Here is a 19,307-nt window from a genome sequence, read left to right on the forward strand (position 1 = left end):
AGCGCCGGCGCCGAGGCCGCGGGGCCGCGGTCGCGGGGCCGCGCGCTGCCCGCGCGGCCCGATCGTGCTGGCCCCTGCGCTGGCCCCGCTCCGCCAGCGGGAGGGAAGCTGCCCGCAAATCGGAGGGGACGGTCCTGGCAGAGAGGTAACGCAGGCAGAGGTGCGCAGGGTCTCGCAGCAGTGACCGGCGCCGCAGGGCCGCCTTCCCGTCTTGGAAACGCGCCCGGCTCCCGGTGGCGGGCCGGGCAGTCCCCTCAGGGGTGAGGGGCGGCGGCAGGGCCCCCGCTTCAAGCGTTTCGCTGAAAACAGCTCAAATGGAGGGGCCGGCCGGCGGGCAGAGGCCCTGCGCGGCCGGCCCGGGCAGCTGGGGGCTGTAGCTGCCCCTGGCCCTCCCCCGGGCAGGGGAGAGGGCCTGGCAGAGGATCGGGCTCCCCCGGCGGCTGGCTGGTGGAGTGGGAAGGCGGTGGCCGGGGTCAGGCGTTCTCTGTATGTCAGGGAAGGGACCACCGAAGGCCTTGCCTGTGCGGTGGGGAGTGAAAAGAGGCGACGCTTGTAACGGTCCTCCAGTCCCAGGGGTGCCCCTCGCTACCTGCAGAGCTCAGCTTCATGTTAGTCACTGATGCGACCCTTCTTCCAGAGCTTTAAGCCACTGCTGAGTACGTGAAGAGCAATGGGTCATGAACTGGGTTTGAAACCCTGCGGGAAGCCCGGTGCACAGAGCGAGGCAGGTTTGGTGAGCTTGCGCTGGCAGGGCTGGCCGGGCGCCATGTGCTCTGCAGCTGCGGTTTTCTAAGTGTTGGAGATGTTGTGTATGGATGCATTGCTCTGCGTACGTTCCAGACGAGGAACAACAAAAGCATGAATAGGTTTAGAACATCCTTTTCAAAGGCAGAGTAGAGTTCCTCATGAAATGCAGATTACACAAGATATTGGTTACAGAACCCATCATGGCAGAGGTGATAACCGAAAAGCACTACAGATTGACTTGACCAGCAGTAATCACTTGTGTCAAAGACAACTATTCACTGAGAATGCTTCAAAGTGCTTTTTTTTGACCACTACCATAGTTTTAACAAAGCTCTCTAGGCCTTGGCTAGATTGAGTTAGTTGATCACGTTCAAACATTGGGCCATCTGGGAATTAATAATAATGGTCACACGAAGTGAAGCAGAGAGGAAGCTAAATGTCATTTGCAGGTTGGCAGTGCCAGTATCCATGTTTCCAGAGTACTTCCCCTAGTGGGTCCATGTGAATGTGGGAAGACTGGGGAGAGAACTGCTACATGCAATTTCCCATTATTTTGGTCTTTGGTTAAAGGCCTTCAGAAAGTACTCAGTCCATTTTAGCAAACTGTATCTTTCAACTCTTTCTGATATGACAGCCAGTACTGTGTTGTCAACATTACAAATGCTGTGGTGCAGTCTCTGAAACACGCAAATGCCTTTTTTCCCTCTATCCACTGACAAAAGGTGATCATCTGTCAGTGCCACTAAAGGAATTTTAGTTTACTCTCCTTCCCTGACCTGAATTCAGAGTCATGAATTCAGTTTCATAGATGGTAATTTCAGTCATCTAACTAATGGCATCTTAGAATTTATCCAGTCTTCCATTAGCATGTGTTGTTCACTGTCATTCTGTTAAGTGTTTGGGACATCTTCAGGAATGTGCCACCTGAGTCCTTAGCAGGATACAAACCCTTCAAAAGCACCTTCTCTTCGGAACACAAATGGCTGCTCATTGCAAAATCACCCAAGAGTGCAACATGCAGGGTGAACGATTTCCATCTCCACAGACTAATGTACATTGCAAAATCTTTTTCCTATCCCTAGAGACCTAGAAAGTAACTCATACAGGAAGATCCTTTCTAATCTGCAGATACAGGGGAAACATAGCAGCAAAATCCCTCTGTCGTCATATGCAAACACACACTGCAAAATCCCACTTCTGCTGTAGAGATGTAAAACTTGCAGTAAATTCCTGTCCCCTACTACTTCCCTCTAGACAGACAAAATATTTTCCATCCCAGTCTTATAGTTTGACACAGAATATTTGCACAAACACATTGAGAGTATTTCTCTTTCTGTGTCAGCCAATAACAAGCACTTCATCAATGCTGGCAACATCCCAGAAACATTGTAAAGGATGGCTGAGAGATTGGAATTCTGAATGCCAGATCCCTTGATGTTGAACACACGACCACAACACAGGTAAGCAGGTTTAGTTCAGTGCTCTGCCAGGCATTTTCAGTTTTTCTTTGAGTAAGAATGAATAAGTAGGTCATTTGTCTTTCCTCAGATGACATTCCTGATGGGAACAGATACAGCTGCAGTGTGAATGGAGAACTGTTCTCATATGACTGCAAGCACGCAATGCTGATAGGCAAATTAAGTGTCCTTAGCCACCCCTTCTCTCCCTGCAGTAAATTCACCCCATGTGTGCAGTGTCCAGGAGTACAAAGCTACTGCTGCGCTAGCGTGGCTCACACCTGTGTTGCAGTAACCAGGCTGGTATGTGTGTGGGTGCTAGAACGTATGCCTAAGTAGCTAGAAAACTCTTGGCTATTAAGACATAGCCCTGTTTCTCCTCACGCAGTATCACTGCAGGATAGTTTATGATAGAAAGCAAAGATCACTGTGGTCTATAGTAAATGACACTGACAGTCTGGTAAATATAACAGGAGTTTCATCAGAAAAATTGAGCTACATGGTGACAAATGTCGTCAACTACTATTCCCTGTGGCACTAAAATGTTAGTTCAGAGGCTCCCTTTCCCATCCTGCAGTTTGCTCTTTCTTGGCTCTTGTAAGCAGAAATCATTACATTTATCAAGCTGACATACCTGTTTTTTTAACAAATGTTTTCTACATGTTGACTTCAGACTTTGTTCTAGAGATGTCTGCATTGCTGAAAATTTGCAAAAGCAAATGAAAAGCCTAATAAAATGTTTTCTTAAATGGTTAAGAATGTAATTTTCCTGTAAGATTCAATGTTCCACTGCACTGTTACATAACAATACTTAAATGCAGTCATTTTTTGTTAGGCATAATGAACATAATGTGAAGTCACATCAAAAGATGAAAACACACTACCATGAAATAAAACCCTTGTGACTCCTGTGATTCTTAGGAAATCATGTTTGGCAGAAAATTCATTTCTTCCAAGTTCTGTCACAAAGTCAAAACCAAATAAACGTACAGCTCCATATGCCTGAAGGTCCACTTCCACGTTTCAGTGTCTTTTAAGAGTATTAGGCCAAGTTCCAACAGGGATTCACTCTCTGCTAGAGCTCCAGTCCCCTCAAGAGCATTAGGCTTAGTGTCAGCATTCATTTACTCTTGTAACAGCTTAAATTAACTCCTGTTACATTCAGTCTAAACCCTTTCTTACTATTTTAGGTAGAATAAGAGTTGAGAGATGGATTCAGTCATCCAGTCTGAGGGCCACCCATTGTGCTCGTCTGTCTTTCAGGACTTCAAATGCTGCGGAAACTGGATTGGGGAAGGCAACGACCAGCCAGTTGTGAATTGAGGGAGGGACTGGCAAGCCACGTTTTATATACATGACCCCATTTCACGAGATGTAACATGGGGGTGGTCTGACTTATTTACCCTATGTACATTTGACAGTAAGCTCCAACCAAAATTAAGACTTTAGTGGGCTAGGCAGTGTGCTAACAATATTTTGGATACTTTCCTGGAGGAGCTGAACAGACAAGCTAATCGAAAGAGGAAATACCGCTGCTTGGTTTTGTAGTTGAAGAACTGGACCATAGATTAAATTCTACCCAAGGTCAGACAGAAGACTGAAACGGAAGGTCTCACAAAACCAAGCCTTCTTCAGCCCCTTCAAAATTACATTGGTCCTCTTAAGAATATCAGTTGTATTTAACAGACATGAGAGCAATCTGTCTGCCTATGATTACAAGGAAAACACTCTGAAGCAGATAAGGATACAAGCACAAGGAGGACAAGTTTTGTTAAAAGTGATAAACCGAAATAATCCTAGTGCACTTTGAAAAGTACAGGGTGATTGGATAAAACTGGACAATCGTTAAAATTGGCCAGCTGATATCTTGATCTCTGTCCAGAGTCTTAAAGGTCCTGTACCAAGGTGAAGGCTGGGAGCTGACTTCAGGGATTTCCAAAGCTGATTTGTATGCTAGAGAGACTATTTATTATTCATAGAATCGTAGAGTCGTTTGGGTTGGAAGGGACCTTTAAAGGTCATCTAGTCCAGCCCCCTTGCAATGAGCAGGGACGTCTTCAACTAGATCGGGTTGCTCAGCGCCTCATCCAACCTGACCTTGAATGTTTCCATAATTTCTACCCATCCCTCCTCCACAAGAAAAAAAACAAACAACAAACAGATGAGAGATCAGTTTCAAGGATGCTGAAATACATTCCTCTGAAGAAGAAGCCTTAAGATGACAATGTGCTGTTTTTACAGAAAGTCCAGTTATTTTATAGGCTTCAGAGATGATGGAAATGGAACTAATTACCAGACAGTCAACATTAATCCACTAGTAAGACTGAAAATGTGAAAATTTTGTGGCTAGATAACACTGTTCAGCTCATAAATAAGAGTTCACAGCAATCTTTGCATTTAGGATCTAGGCCATAAATATAGCTTATCTTCAAATATTTTCAACTTGCTAAAGTTACTTGAAAGCTTATCGTGATAGAGTCCATTTAAAAGGAAAAGAATTAAAATTTATCTAAGATATGTGTCCCCAAATACCTCTCATAGCATTAATTTATATTGACCTTTCTAACACACTAACTGTCTTCCCACACTGTTCCTATGCAGTTAGCTGAAAAACACCTTTCTGGCATATGTAACAAGTTCCCTCAGACTTCAGAAGAATTGCTTTTTTAAGTCAACTTGAAAAATCAGAGAGAAAAGTTGAAAGCAAAATTCTTATTTAAAAATAAATAAAAATGAGAATTGAAGATACTAGTAATGTAACTGGAAAGATTTTAAAATACAGTTTCTAAGATGGCAGTGACCTTTTTGTGATAAATATTTGATTCATAAAAGAAATGGTACGCAGACTGTTGAGATACTGCTTTTATGTGAATAAAAAAATGCAGGTCAAAACTGATACTCTGTTCTGAAGGAACATGCATTTTTTTGAATTTGAAAAGTATATTCATTATGGCTCTCCAAGTTAGGCTGTAGGTCTCAGTTCTGTGAGGAGTTACGTATATTATGCCTAATTCTAAGCATTTTGAAAAGTTCTGTGGTTTGAAGCAAGCCTACTCCTACTGCATAAAATTAACTGTATACATAAATCTTTGAAGACTGAGGACTTGCTTGCTATTAGATGAGAACTGTGGTTCCACTGCTGTTTTATCTTTTAATGATAAGATCCCATGGCACTTTTGTAACAATAATAGAGGTCCCACGGTCCCCTGAAAACATTTTAAGTAATGGAATTACATTATGTGCTTTAGTGGTTAATATTTTCCTTATGGTTCCAGCTGAATAAGTTATACTTCATTTTTCTTCCCTTCCAAACATTCTTCTGTAGTGTTACTAGCACTGATTAAAAAGATAGACCCATATCTAAGTGAAATCCTGTCATTTTGACTTTTTACCTATATCTTTATATACATACATATATATACATTTATATATTTATTTTGCCTATAATATATTAATTGTAGGATTTCCTGAAATCTTATTACTAGTGCTTTCCATGCAAATATAGAATTCCATATTGTGTGTGTTAATGTATTTCAGGGAGCGTTTCTTCTCTTTTCTTTCATTCTCTGAAACCAGTGTGAGCATTGCCATCAATTTTAATTATACCAGTATTTCACCCTAAGTTTTATAGGAAGAGTTGGCAGCAATAACTATAGTTAAGGTTGCCTAACACTTTTCACTGCATAGATTCTGTACTTAAAAAGAGAGAGGGATAGAAATTGTACATAAGGGTACAATAAAACAAGTCAAGATTAGCAAAGTTAGTTTTATCTGTGTTACTTGAAAAACCAGACAGATTTATTAGGGACTCAGACTCTGTATTTTTAAATGCAATGTGACTGATATAATTTTAAATAATTATTGTTATGTAGTTCAAAAAATACAATAAAGATGGCAAAGACATTACAGTATTACTAAAGAAACAAATATAGAATTATAAGTATTTTAACCTGTAAAATATTTTAAAAATATATGTTTTCTGGAAATGTTGAAGTAGAATAAGCATCGTATAGCTTCTTTCTTGTTTCTTTTCCCAGATCACTGTCTAAAGCTACTATTAATAACACTTTGTAGTACTACTGTGCTTACTAATGAAAGTTATCTTAAATTATAGCATCTTTAATACTACTGAAGATGGTGAAGTGCATATAATTATTTCTTTGAAAAAGAAAGGAATTATAAAACTCTAAATTACTGTTTTCTGTAATGTATTCCATTATTTTAAGTAGTGTTTACTTCTTCTGCTCAGAATACCATTTATGATCTTTGATTGCACCTATTTTTGTATAAGCAGGGGAAGGCATGATTATTTTCCAAATACGTGTGTTTAGTAACTAAAATTAGTATAAGGTCTGATCTAAGCTAATAGCACGAGTGTGTGGTAGACACATACCTTCACTATAAAAGGTTCTGCGATCCTTTCATTAAAAAGTTGAAAGTCCTAATACAAAGTTCATCGTGGTCAGCAGAGTCTTTCTGTTTCCATTGATGTCTGCCTTTGGCTCTTACAGAGCTGAAAAATAGCTATACTGTTTGTGTAAATATTGTGGGCAGTCTTGGTATATTTGCTAGTGAGAAGTTCCTTAGTCTGTAGCTACATCAAAAGGGACTGTGGGAGCCACTCACAAAGGCATAGTAATAATGGCATTAATAAAAATCCCTGAAGAAATTGTGGACAAAGCTGCTCTCTGGGGAACGGTCCCCACTTGTCACCATTCAGGCAGGAGCTGTTGGCTGAGTACACCCAGAGAGGTTTTCCAGTCCATTACAGGACCCTCCTCTAGAAAAGACAAGGGTCTTGAGGGAGTTGGTACTCTGCAATATCTGAATTGCGTGTGTCCAAGGAGGCATAAGCTATACCAAGAGCAGAAAGTCAAGATACAGAGACTGGCTCATGTTCATAAGGCTTAGGGGGTCTCCTGTTCCCATGCACGGCACTCATGGATCTTCATGTTCACACAGCCTAGGTATGGCCTCTCTGTGTCTGGTCTGTAACACAGAGACTGAGTTGGACCAGCCCAGAGCACAGCCAGGACACCTGTATGGTGCTGGTTCCGGTCCCTGAGCTCAGTCCCTCTCTCTCTTTTATGTAGCACAAAAGATGTACCCATACAGTATTAGTCAGGATCCACAGCAAATCAGCTGTAACTTAATTTCTGAGGAAAGGGGACTGGTGAGACTAAACCATGTGTAACATAGGTTTGTGCAGAATGGCAAGGGTATGTAAGACATGGCTACGATTCATCTGGCTAAAAATACATGTCTGCATAGTAGTGTCTGCACCTGCATTAATTGCCTTATGCTCTTGTTATAGTCAATGGGGAGAAGTATGCATCTCTGCATCATGATTCATCGCATCCTAAGAGAGATGTTTAAAGTGGCTCAGATGAATCTCAACCAAAGAAGTACCCATTTCACTCTTCCTGGCTGTAAGGGGAACTCAGATTATTTTAGTTCAGCAGTAAATATCTACACTGTCAGCTGCTTTTATTTACTGCTTACTGTTGCTGCAGATATTCTTGAAAAGGAACTCTTGCAGATCTGGATATCAAACTTGTTGGGCACATACGCTGTCGGGTTGGCAGGAAAGGAGGTAGTCAGACGTGGTTTGATTATGGGGTGCCACCCTGATGACAGGTGGACGCATGGATGTGTTACTTCAAGGTGCAGCTGAGGGAAGAATGTCTTATTGCTGTTGCACGGAGAAGTTGTGATACCCTACCTAAGTACTGACTTGTTACTAGGCTTATGAACATCTGTATTTGGGAACACTGGAATTTATGTCTCTTTTATGTCTTGCCTAGTATGAAAAATATGCGTATCCTCTGTCAGCTCAGACATCACTCCTATCATCTGCTACAGAGAGAGCTCAGAGAGAGCCCACAAAGGCAGATGATCCCGTGTTGCAGAGGCTACCTGCCTACTGGTCTGTGGTAGCTGAAGGCACTTAGGAGTGCTAGGCTTACTGTGCTAGGCTGACCCTACGCTTAGCTGGGTGGGGCTCTCTGAGCAGGGAGAGGACGACTGATGAAGCAAGCTGTTTATTGTTCTCCACAGCAGCAAGAGAGACTGCCATTTTGACTCACAGGACCTGAGGTCAGCCTGGAGCCTCCCACTCCGTTAGACCTGAGAAGCTCCAGGAAGCTGTGGCAGCAGTGGAGGACTGAGGACCAGCAGAGCCTATAGGCCACCTGCTGGAAACCAGGGACCGTCCATGGTGTGATCTTACCCCAAATCTATCCGTGACAGCTGTCTGTTACACCTGATAACATCCCAGCACCCAAAACAGTCCACTACTCTTACCAGACCTGGATGGACGAAGTGGAAGGCAAGTTTGAGGAATAAGTATTGCATTTGTATATTGAATAAATAGTAGGTTAGCAGTTGCTGTAACAGACTAAGTAGGATCTAAATAACTTAATGCCCATGCAATCTGTATCTGTTCTCTTCTCCTCTTTTTAGTCTACTCTGCCCCTTAATCTCTTTCTATATAATTTCTATTTTATTATAAGTCATATTGTGTGTATTCAGCAACTAGGTTTACTTGCTGATCACCAGAAACTCAACTACTGCTGGTGGTTGGGGAGGTACCAGACTCCCTGCAGGGAGAGCAACAGGGGACTCTGCTACTCTGAAGGGTTAGGGTACCTCATCAAGAACTAGGTATTACAGCATCTGTGGAGGTCACTAGAGGTTAATTGCCTTCTTTTGGTACCATGAAGCACAGTAGGCTGAAATGACTTGTCTTAAGATCTTAAAGCAAGGCAGTGACAGAGCTGGAAATAATCCCTGAAGGCAAAAGCTATTTGTAACATATTTTCTGCAAATATTGCATTATTTGGATGGTTTCCAGTTGATGATTGCAAATTAAAAAAAAAAAAAAAAATTCTGCATTACTGAACTTTTGGGGTCCACATTTGATTTTAAATCCAAGGATGTCTGTGTCTGTCTTATGCTACTACTCCTCTACTGTCTTAATCCACCTTACACATAGTTCTTAAATTTTCCTAGCTATAACTCCACTGATTCTAATTTGTTGTAACTTAGATTCTGAAGAGACAGGACAGACTATGGTCCAGTAAAAGCAAGTAACAAGAAGATGTAAGAAAGCAATGGCTAAAGCATGGTGGGAACCTCTACCATTAACTTTATGCCTTATTTAGTGCACCTTGTTCTAGTTCCTTGGTATCTAAATGACACAAGTTAAAAGTCCCTTTTATTCCCTAAGACTGAGACAATCTGTAAGATTTTAATCTACTTGAAGTCACTGGCAAAACTATTCTGGACTTCAGTCCAGAACTTATCTTTTGTACTTGTACATATACTTAATAGCCTAAAACTTAACCTGCCTTATTCATTATCTTTGGTTTTCCCCTAGCCTTAGAAATAGCTTAGCCAGAACAAACAGTGAATGTCCTGCAGAAGTGGTTTTAGATTCCATAAAGTTATTCTGTCCTTTCTGCAAAAACAGTATCATCCCGTCATGATCTGAATCATGTTTTGATCCCAAACTAGCAAAACCCCAGATCATTATTTAGTAGCATTAGAAAAAATTACTAGGTTGCAATTGCCTCTTAAGGATTATGTTAAACATTTTAATTAGTTAGCACTTCCTTTGGTAACTTACTTTTTTGAAAGCTGTAAACTTGTTCATTAGGCAGCATACCACATATCTGGCTAATCTGGATGTCCACATGTAATAAATATTACGGATATCATGCAGACAAGCCAAAGTATCTAACACTTCTCCAACGTCAGATAGTCTTCAAAACTCAGAAGAAAGGTTACTGCTGTCTGGGTATTTAACAAAATAATTTTTAAGAAAGAGAAGGTACTTGGGTAAGATAGATACATTCACATTTCCTGCATCTACCTTCTGACGTAATTCAGGAACTAGCCCAAGTAAGCACTGCATTGTTTCTAGGTATTTCAGGTATCTTTGAAAACTCATGGAGGACAGAGGAGAGTAGACTCAAAAAGGGAAACAACAGTTTTTAGAAAAAGAGAGAGAAGACAATCCAAGGTAGCCAGGTAGCCTAACTAACTTCTACCCCTGGATTCTGGAACAAATTATTAAATAAGCAGTTTCTAAAGGCCTAGAACATGATAAGGTGATAAAAACTTGCTGACATGCCTCTGTCAAGAACATATCATATCAAACCAAACTAATTTTCTTCTTCAATATATTGCCGAGTAGATAAATATAAAGCAGGAACAATTACTTACGTAGATTTTAGTAAGACTTCTGGCTCTGTTCCCTGTTGTGTTTTATAAGTAACTAAAGAAGTATGGCCTAGATGAAATCACTAGACAGTAAGGATGGATGAGGGCAACTGATCAAAAAATACTGCATTGGAAAAGTGGTTATTGGTGGCTTACAGTCAATTTGAGATGGCATTTCATGTAGGCTTTAGGAATTTAGGGACAGTTCTCTTCAATGTGATGGGATGAGTGACTAGACTATACACTTATAAATTTCAAAATTTATGTTAAGCTGGAAGAATTTGGAAATACACTGGAAAAAGGGATCAGAATGGTAAAATGCTCCAAGTTGCAGACATGGCTTAAAATCAACAAGTGCAATAAATACAGGTTCTTACACTGGTGAAGGAGGACTCAATTGCACAAAAGCAAAAGAGACAAAACCAAACCCAGATGGGACAGGAAGACTGCAAAGAAGACTGCATAGATCTGAAGAAACTTAAAAATGAAATGAGATCCATAAATGCAATCATGTGACCTGGAGTCAGTTCTCATATATATGTACTGTCAGGGAGATAGAAAGATTGAATACTCCGCTACAAATGATAGAACAGCTGAGGTAGGAACGGACCTTGAAAGATCATCTGGTCCAACCTTTCGTAGGAAAGGAAGCCTAGATGAGATGCTTTCCAGAGGCCTGAACTGGTTTACTGTATCCAGTTTGGGACATTAAACTTTAAAAAATATAAATAAATAGAAGTGAGTTCAGCAAAGTGCAGCAGTATAAGACAAAAGGAAAAACTGCAATTTAGTTCAGTCTAGAAAGTGGAAAATAGAGGAGGGAAGTGCTGACATCTCCCAGTATGGCAAAGACTTTTTTAAGAAACAGTGATCAGTTGTTCTTCAGTGGCCATTTAGGGAAAAGCAAGGAGAATCAGCTTAATTTCCAGGTTAGAAAAATCCTTTTTGTTATGAATATAGGGAAGCAGTGGAACAAGCTATGTAGAAGGGCTGCAGAATACCCTTCATGGGAAATGTTTTTCTGGACAAATTAACTATCTCTTGGGACTGTTCTTTACATATTTCATTCTGCCCCAGTGCTGTAGTTTGAGAAAGTGATCTCTTGAGCTCCTTCCAGCCCTAAATTTCTGTGATTCTATGAAATCTGTACATAGATGTGCAAACGATACAAAGTGGATTTTTAAAGATTTCTTCCCCTATGAAAATGGAATGGGAAAGTTCTGGATGATAGAGTCTAGACCTTAGTTTAATTTCTTATATTAAATCTTGGAAGTATGAAGATTATAATATTAATTAATTTTTTGTTGCTAGATACAAATGATTTTTTTTTTATCTCAAGCTTTTTATCTAATTGGCATAAATAAAAAGTTGCTCCCCCTAGATGTGCTGTAAGTAATTCCAGGACATCCATAAACAGAAGTGATGCAGCTCGGTTCAGGTGATTGAGTTCTGGGCCAAAGGACAAGAATGCCATTATTTGTACTTTACATTTCCACTGGTTTCTCTGAGTCCTTTAATAGGTCATTAAAATCATCTGCCCTGCCTTCTCCTATGAATCCTGGAGTTATAATATTGATACTGTACAATACACAACCCTATTGTCATATAGGTAATAATATGTGTTAGGCTTATGAATACGAAGTAAGGGTTTACTGTCAACCACATCTTTCATTCTAGCAAACCAGAAAAATGTTAAGATGTTTACTCACAAAAGGTGTTTTGCCTGGTTTCTCCGTATTTGATATTACCTCGGCAGTTATGAAAGTAGAAATTACTCCTATTGTTTTACACAAAACCAGAGATTCTGCAAGAGAAAATTTAATGTAATTTGGAACACTTTGTAGTCTTCAGAATCAGCCACATTTTCCCCGCCACCCAAATTATTTTAAATTGTAAGTAGTTTTCAAAGCTGTTAGCATTATTTTCTCAGCTCACCCAAATTTTTTTCGCAAGACATATTATCTATGATGGATCACAACATCTTTTATTAACATAGTTATAGGAGCATTAAAGCTGTCAGGTATAATTTGCAGCTTTTTCTCCTTTAGATTCAGCACTCTTTCTGAAAAGAAGCTAATTTAATAACTAGGGAATCTAAGTTACAGTCAAATTTATTATATTTACCAGACTTGAATTTCAGATGAGATACCATTAAAATGTACTTGAAGAGGAAAGAGCAGAATTGCCAGTGGGCATTGAATTAGCAGCCTGAAAAATGTCTAATAATATGATCAAGAGTGTTATGATGATGAGAGAAAGAGGAAGAGGAATTCTGTTTGTCTTTCTCTGTATCTTTTACATGTGCAAGCTGAAATGAAGGCTAGAACCTCAGCCCAAAGCTTCAGTTGAGGGGAGTGTCCTCTTTTTAGATTTTTCTGTGACTTACAGTGTGCCTTTATAACCTAGCACTGTAATTCTGCCTACAAATTTCTAAGTTACTGCTAGAGAAGTAGATGCTGTTGTTTATGTGCATATATGAGCACTTGCTACTGTACGCTGTGTACTGGATGTCATCCCGTGAGTTCTGCATCCACAGAATTTCTGCTGAATGCTGGGTGAGGTTTGTGCTTGGAAGGCTTCCGAATCAAGGTTTTCATGTCACGAAGAGCTCAATAAAAGGCCTGTTCAAAAACAAAAAACCCACAAAAAGCAGTCTTTTCCTGTTGCTGACATCAGTCTTCTCTGAGTCTCAGTCTCCCAACCCCCTTAACCAAGTCTGTGACATAGATCATATTTTATTTACAGATATATGTTAATGCAGCCTGTTATTTTGTGATCATGTTAGTTGCATTTGTACTGTGGAGATCTTTAATTCCAAAAGGTGCTGCCAACTTTTGTGTGCACAATTTAAGCAGAGTTTTTGCTTTTCCCAAGGACTTCTCCTGACTCTCATATATTTAAAATATGAAGTTGTGGTTTTCTTTGATTCATTGTCTATTAAAGAATGTTGGCTGTACTAAAACTAGCAAAGGGCTTACAGAAGAATAAAAAAAGCAGTATTCTGGAGAACCAGGATACCATAAAGTATTTCTTTCCTGAAGGTACGTTGCCACCTAGCAAACACTGGGAATAATGGTCACACAAATAGAAAAAAGAAAATCCAAAAGGCCTAGGAAATGTTGCTTGACTTTGAAAAGCTTAATTGAAGAAAGAGCTTGAGGTTTGAGCATTCCTAGTGAGCTCTTTGCACAAAGGGGATTGTCTCTGTATGGATGTGGCACATCATTGGCAGGACAGGGTAAGTCAGCCTGGCTCTGCTGTAGCTCTAACCCTCCATAGCTGGGAATGTTCATATCAGGAAGGGGAGGAGGAGGATGCGGATGCATTAACTCCTTCTGGCATTTCAGAAGATGTCTATGCTACAATGCAGAGCCCTTGGTGGTGAAGGTAGCTCTGATAAAGAGGTTATGGCAGAGGGGCCATAGCTGCTACAAAGATACAGGGTGTTGTTCTAGAATGCCATATTCGTTTAGTCTCTGTTTTACACACATAGTTCTGTGTGTTTTACATACACAGGAATCTCATAGTTTGAGGATGACAAATTTGATACGAAAAATGGAAGATCAGATTGTTACACAAGAAGAACTACATGAACTTTTAGCCGAAGGATAGGAACAAGATGAAATGTTGTTGCACAAACCCAGTGCAAGGTTGCTTATTATTAAGGGCAAAATACTACAATTTCTGCTCTAAAAATGCTCAGTGACTAAGAGCTTGAGGACTCCATACATGAATGAGTATTTCTTGCTCCCGTCATCAAACAGCCACACCAAAGCATGACTAAGATGAAAGGCAAGGCTGCGGTGGAATGTGGAGCTGATGAGAGAGATAGCTCCATACCGAGAGCAGAACTGGAGATGAAATCAAAGATGACTGAATTGAGTTGATTGCACCTTCCTGAAAAGGTAAAGAAGAAGGGAAGGGTCAGAACCTTTCAATAATTATAAGAAATCAGAGGTAAAAAACAAAATCCAGAGGACAAGACGTGAAAACAGCTCACATGACATTGCAATCTTACAGCTTATGCTGTCAGCAAAAAGAGATTGGATGGAGTTCTGCAGACTCAACAGTAATTGCCATGCGGCAGCAGTTGGTACTATTGAAATGCTGGAACTGATGGGAACCAACTAGGCTGTAGTGACTGGGAACAGATGTCCTCAGAAGAGCATGAGACAGCAATCTGCAATGTGAGAGAAATCCTTGCCTGTCTAAACTGGTGGTTTGTTTTGTGGACTGGGACATGTATCTCTCATTAGATAGGAATTTTAGCTTTTCTCTTCTTTTGCATCAATAGATACCCAGGTTGGTCCTCAGTGAAGCTGGAACAGTCTTTTTTGTAAATGCAGCCTAATGGATATTAATTTTCAGCAGTTACATATGTTCTAAATATCAGCATTAGGATTAGCAGGGGTGCCTGCATTTGTGAGTATATTCAAGGAGTGCAAGGTCAGGAACAGTTCCTCTCCAGCTCAGGCATAACTGACCTTGAGTTGAGCTGTTTATATTCTCCTTTGGAGTAAGACTGGAAATTGGTTAAGCTCATGCAGTTCTACACCATCGAGCACTTGCAACTGGAGCCACTTGTATGAAGCTTCCCTCCAGGAGGTTTGAGGTTGCTGCCTAATATTTGCCCAGTGGACAGAAGTAGGATTTAAATTTGCAGCCTGCCAAGGGTGGCTGAAGTCCTGAGCGTCAAAGCACCCACATTCAGCCCCAGTCAGGAAGAGTCCCTGAACACGCAATAGTTGCGAGCTTTATGCCCATGCTGCCCATCTAAAGTGAGGGGGGAGGAGGCAGACTGTTTTGTGTTTAATAGGGAAAGGAGTAGACTGTCATCTCTCTGCTTAAATGCTGTTCAAAAGATGCAAAAAAAAAAGTCATCTTACAGCCTTCTACTCAGAAGTAGTTTATCTAAGGACTACTCTTGAAAGGAATTGCTAGTAAGGTCAGGCTGGAAGACCAGTTACAGGCAGAATTTAGTATTAATGTTCTTTGTCTCGTGGTGTATATTGCATACAGGCTTGCTGCTGTCTTGTTGCCTGCACCAGCTTTTCTTCTCAGTTTGCTTAAGAAGAATCATGTGAATAAAAAGGTACCATGAATAAAAAAGTACCATGCTTAACAGCCTTCTTGGCAGCTCACGTCTGTTCTCCATAACCTAGCAGGACTATCCCGGTGACTACCCAAAAACTCTAAAGCAAAGATCATAGCTGTATATCCTATGAAATAGGAAACCTTTAGTGATTTCTGTATATCCTATGAAACAGGAAACCTTTAGTGATGTAGACTTGGTTGACATAATTTTCAGAAGGGCTAAGGAGGTATGAAGTGATGTAAAACAAGTATTTTAAATTTTCGCATGTGAAAAAAATGCCACAGATTAATGAAAGTGTAATCTCACTACAGAAAGAATTTAAACCAGTGTGAGATTAAAATCAGGCACTGAAATCCTTATCCTTACTTAGGATATAAGTAAGTAAATAGTTAAAGGCATTGAAGAGATCTTAATGGACCTAATTTCCTGGATGTACTTTCTGAAGTTCACTTACTGAGCAGTCATATGAGGCATCTTCAGAGTTTTTGAATGTAATTGCCCAAAAAGAGACACCAAAGAGCAATTCTGAGAATCTTAGCCTTTCAGTCTTAACTTAGGCTCTGTTTTTTGAATATTTGCCCTTGGCCTTATAAAACGCATAATTTCAAATTCCAGTTATGGAAGTTATTTGAGTCTCTGTTGCCGAAGAGAGACTCCACTTGTAAAACATCCTTATAAATGACCAACTCTTTTCAAGCATATCACTAGTATGCTGTTATTTTTCAAGTGTGGCATTTGTGTGTCTTACAGATTTATTTTTACCTTTCAGAAATGCTAAGAAATAAGCTTCATTCTCACTGTTAAGTTAATAGACATCTCTAATGCCTCAAGTTTTTAATAGCTTTGGAATGCAATAAATTTGAAATATTTGATAGACTCTGCGTTATATAGACTTTGCTTACACCCAAGGGTAATGGCAAATATAATAATAGCTCCAAGGTTCACTCTTGTCCGAATACTGTACAAAGATGTTTAAAATGACTAGACAAAAAATTATGAAAGCAGCATATGACTCAAATTATAAATAAAATATGGGGCCTGCTGGACCAAAATCTGCATGCAGGAAAAACTTAGTGACAGTCAGAGAGGATTATTCAAGAACATTTACTAAGGACTCAGTCCTCACACTTTTACAGTTAAGAGTCAAGTATTTTGGGCAGCTGGACTGCAAACAGTCTTTCCAGAAATTCACTGAGTGACTCTGTAAATGTTTAAGCAGTTCTTCGATCTTTTACTCATTTCCCTGTGCTTGGTGTACCCAGGCTTTGCTTTCCTTTATCCTTCTGTGGTGACTTCCACAGTTTTCCGTAATTATGGAAGCTGTGGCCAAGAATGGCCCACAAATTCTGAGGGTTTGCAATGAAGAACTGTAAGAGGGTTTTTCACCTGAGGGAATAAAAGACCCAAATGTGCTTATCTTCTGTTCATACCAATTGTCAGAGCCCCAGCAACAGGGTGGTGCTGTGACAGTTTACCTAGGCTGAGAATCTGCTCCAGTTTTTTTGAGGAACGGGGTTTGCAGTATCATCACCATTACCCCACTGGAAGACACAGCCAGAAAACACGTACTCTAAAGAGGGGAGCAAGCTTACAAGCTCTGTATGCCGGAGCTCTCCTTAGCAGCCCTCCGCAGGGCAGCAGAACCAGGTTCCCAGATACAGAGCTGGAACGATCAGATGATTACAAGACAAGGCATGAATTCCAGAAAGTTCAAGCAAATTCCTTCTGCTTGTTCATATCAAGATTTATACAAATAGCATAACACGAGGCTTGGCAAGATAATTTTCCTTCAGTTTTGCCATGTGTTTCTTCGCAAGCCTATCCCCCATTAAAAAAAGCAGGATACCTAATACTAGAGGTCTGCCTGATGTCTCACCATTTGCACACGTAGTTCTGTTGGCTGCAGTGCTACTGCAGTAAGGGCAAGGTAGTCAGAGCCAATTTGTCCGTATCTGCAGAAGAAGTGAGTTCTCAGTGCTTGGTTGTGCTATAAAGCCAGTCCCTGAAAATCCCTGATGGTAATTGTAATTCTCCTCCTCAAACCTAGAGCAATGTTTAAAGCAGAGGAAGCACAGGAACCTCCTGAACGGTTTCTTCCCCCGTTGCCTGTCAGTGATTTCACTGCAATGCCTAGAAAAAGCAAAGCAGTTCAGACAGGATCTATTTCTGGTGTGAAATCCTAGTTGTGGATGTGTTTTTCAGACCCTCTGGTGAATTTCTAAGCTTTCTTGGAATAACAGCTGCTGGGAGGGGACTGGAATCCCCACGGTGGATTTCAGGTTCACAGACTTTGATGAAATCTTTAAACAATAGAGTGGGAAAGCTGTTTTTTATCAAGAGCAGCTATGAAGGCAGAGAAGCAAACTTTTGTCAGTAAAGAGCTTTTCATCTCCTTCTCCCATTTTTCTGAGAAATGAAGGGTAGGATGTGGAAGCCCAGTATGAATTTTGAGGGGTGGGGGCAGAGGAGTAGAGACTTTTCTGTTCAGCTCCTCCGTAGGGAGGTATCCCAGGTAGGGTAAAGATACAGCCTGGTACTCAGAAGTGTGTTGGTGACCCTCATAAAAGCAGTGCCTTGAGAGCCAGAGAGGGAGGGAGAGTCACACTGAGGGCTGTGTAGTAGCTCAGAACCACTGTTGTTGGTTTCTTTTTCCTTTTCTCGAAAGCCTATTTTTCACATATTTTAAACCTAGAAGAGACCACTGTTACCGTTGGTTAACTCCCTGTGTAATATCAAACATAGGTTTCCGCTGTACATGGCAAAGATCTGAAGGAGAAAAACAGCTTATCTGAAACACCTTAGTAGTTGCTAGGTCACAGGCATTTCCAGTTCTTCACCAGCACATGGGATAATATATAAAATGCTTCTGGTAGCTCACAACAGCATGTGAAGATTACACTGGTGGCAATTTGTAGAGTCCCTTTCTCTCCCCCTTCACCTTGTCAGTGTAGTAGTTCGCTAGCGGTTGGCAGTGTTAGGACTATAGTCTGGCCACTGATGAAAGAGCACTGAATGCCTTAAGGTGGTGAATACCATCAAACGTAAAAAGTCTAACCAATGATATCATTTAATGGCGTGTGATGTTGCTGTTGTCTGAAGATCAGCCCTCCGCCATGTTAATGTCTTCACCACCACTGAATTTTCTACTAGGGTCAAACGTAAACATTTTTAGTTGCACACAGCATTAGCACAGTTAGCCAAGCAGTCAAGACTTGAGATAAGCTTGTGATACTGTCTCCGTAATTAAAACTATATTCGCCAGAGCTATATAATAGTCAAGACCTGGATACTTCTCTGGTACACTACAAGATCCATTATATGAAAGGTCCACTGCTTGCTGTATCTGTGATGATGGTCACATTGCGGATATTGTTAAGGAATTTAGCACTGATTGGTTCCACAAAACATTTGACATACTGTACACAAAACTTAGGTTTCTTGACCAGTTCCTGGAGAACTGACCTGACAGTGAGCAAATAAAAGCATGTCCCTGGGATTCTTCTGGCTGAAATGATTTTGATAATCTGCCTCATGTGAGCTGCACATAACATATCACACAAGCCCACTCACTGAGCCCATTTTCTATCATCCCATAGTTTAGCTTGATACTGCCTAAGTTTTCAGTAACGTTTATAATGTTTATTGTCTCCTCAAGGGAAAATAAGACCCTTGTACCTCCTGGGTGCCTGATGAGAGGCTACACAGACAGGGACTCTTCAGTTCGGAGAGCAGAAGGCTGAGAGCAAAGAGTAAGGTTTACAAAATCATGAAGGGAATGTATCAGG

General features: G+C 40.6%; 1 long non-coding RNA gene across 2 annotated transcripts; it reads left to right on the top strand.

Annotated features, from left to right (window-relative positions):
* The first annotated feature begins 28 nt into the window (after positions 1-28).
* Positions 29-15,513, top strand: LOC309587009. 2 transcript variants are annotated; one of them, XR_014227487.1, is made up of 4 exons: positions 29-145; positions 2,090-2,207; positions 8,262-8,532; positions 13,944-15,513. It is a non-coding gene; the product is annotated as an uncharacterized lncRNA (long non-coding RNA). The 2 variants fall into 2 exon arrangements; XR_014227488.1 differs by lacking the exon at positions 13,944-15,513 and having other exon boundaries at positions 8,262-13,223.
* Positions 15,514-19,307: the final 3,794 nt, after the last annotated feature.

Source organism: Platalea leucorodia, assembly GCF_965183815.1.
Source record: "Platalea leucorodia genome assembly, chromosome: 2".
Classification (NCBI taxonomy): Eukaryota; Metazoa; Chordata; class Aves; order Pelecaniformes; family Threskiornithidae; genus Platalea; species Platalea leucorodia.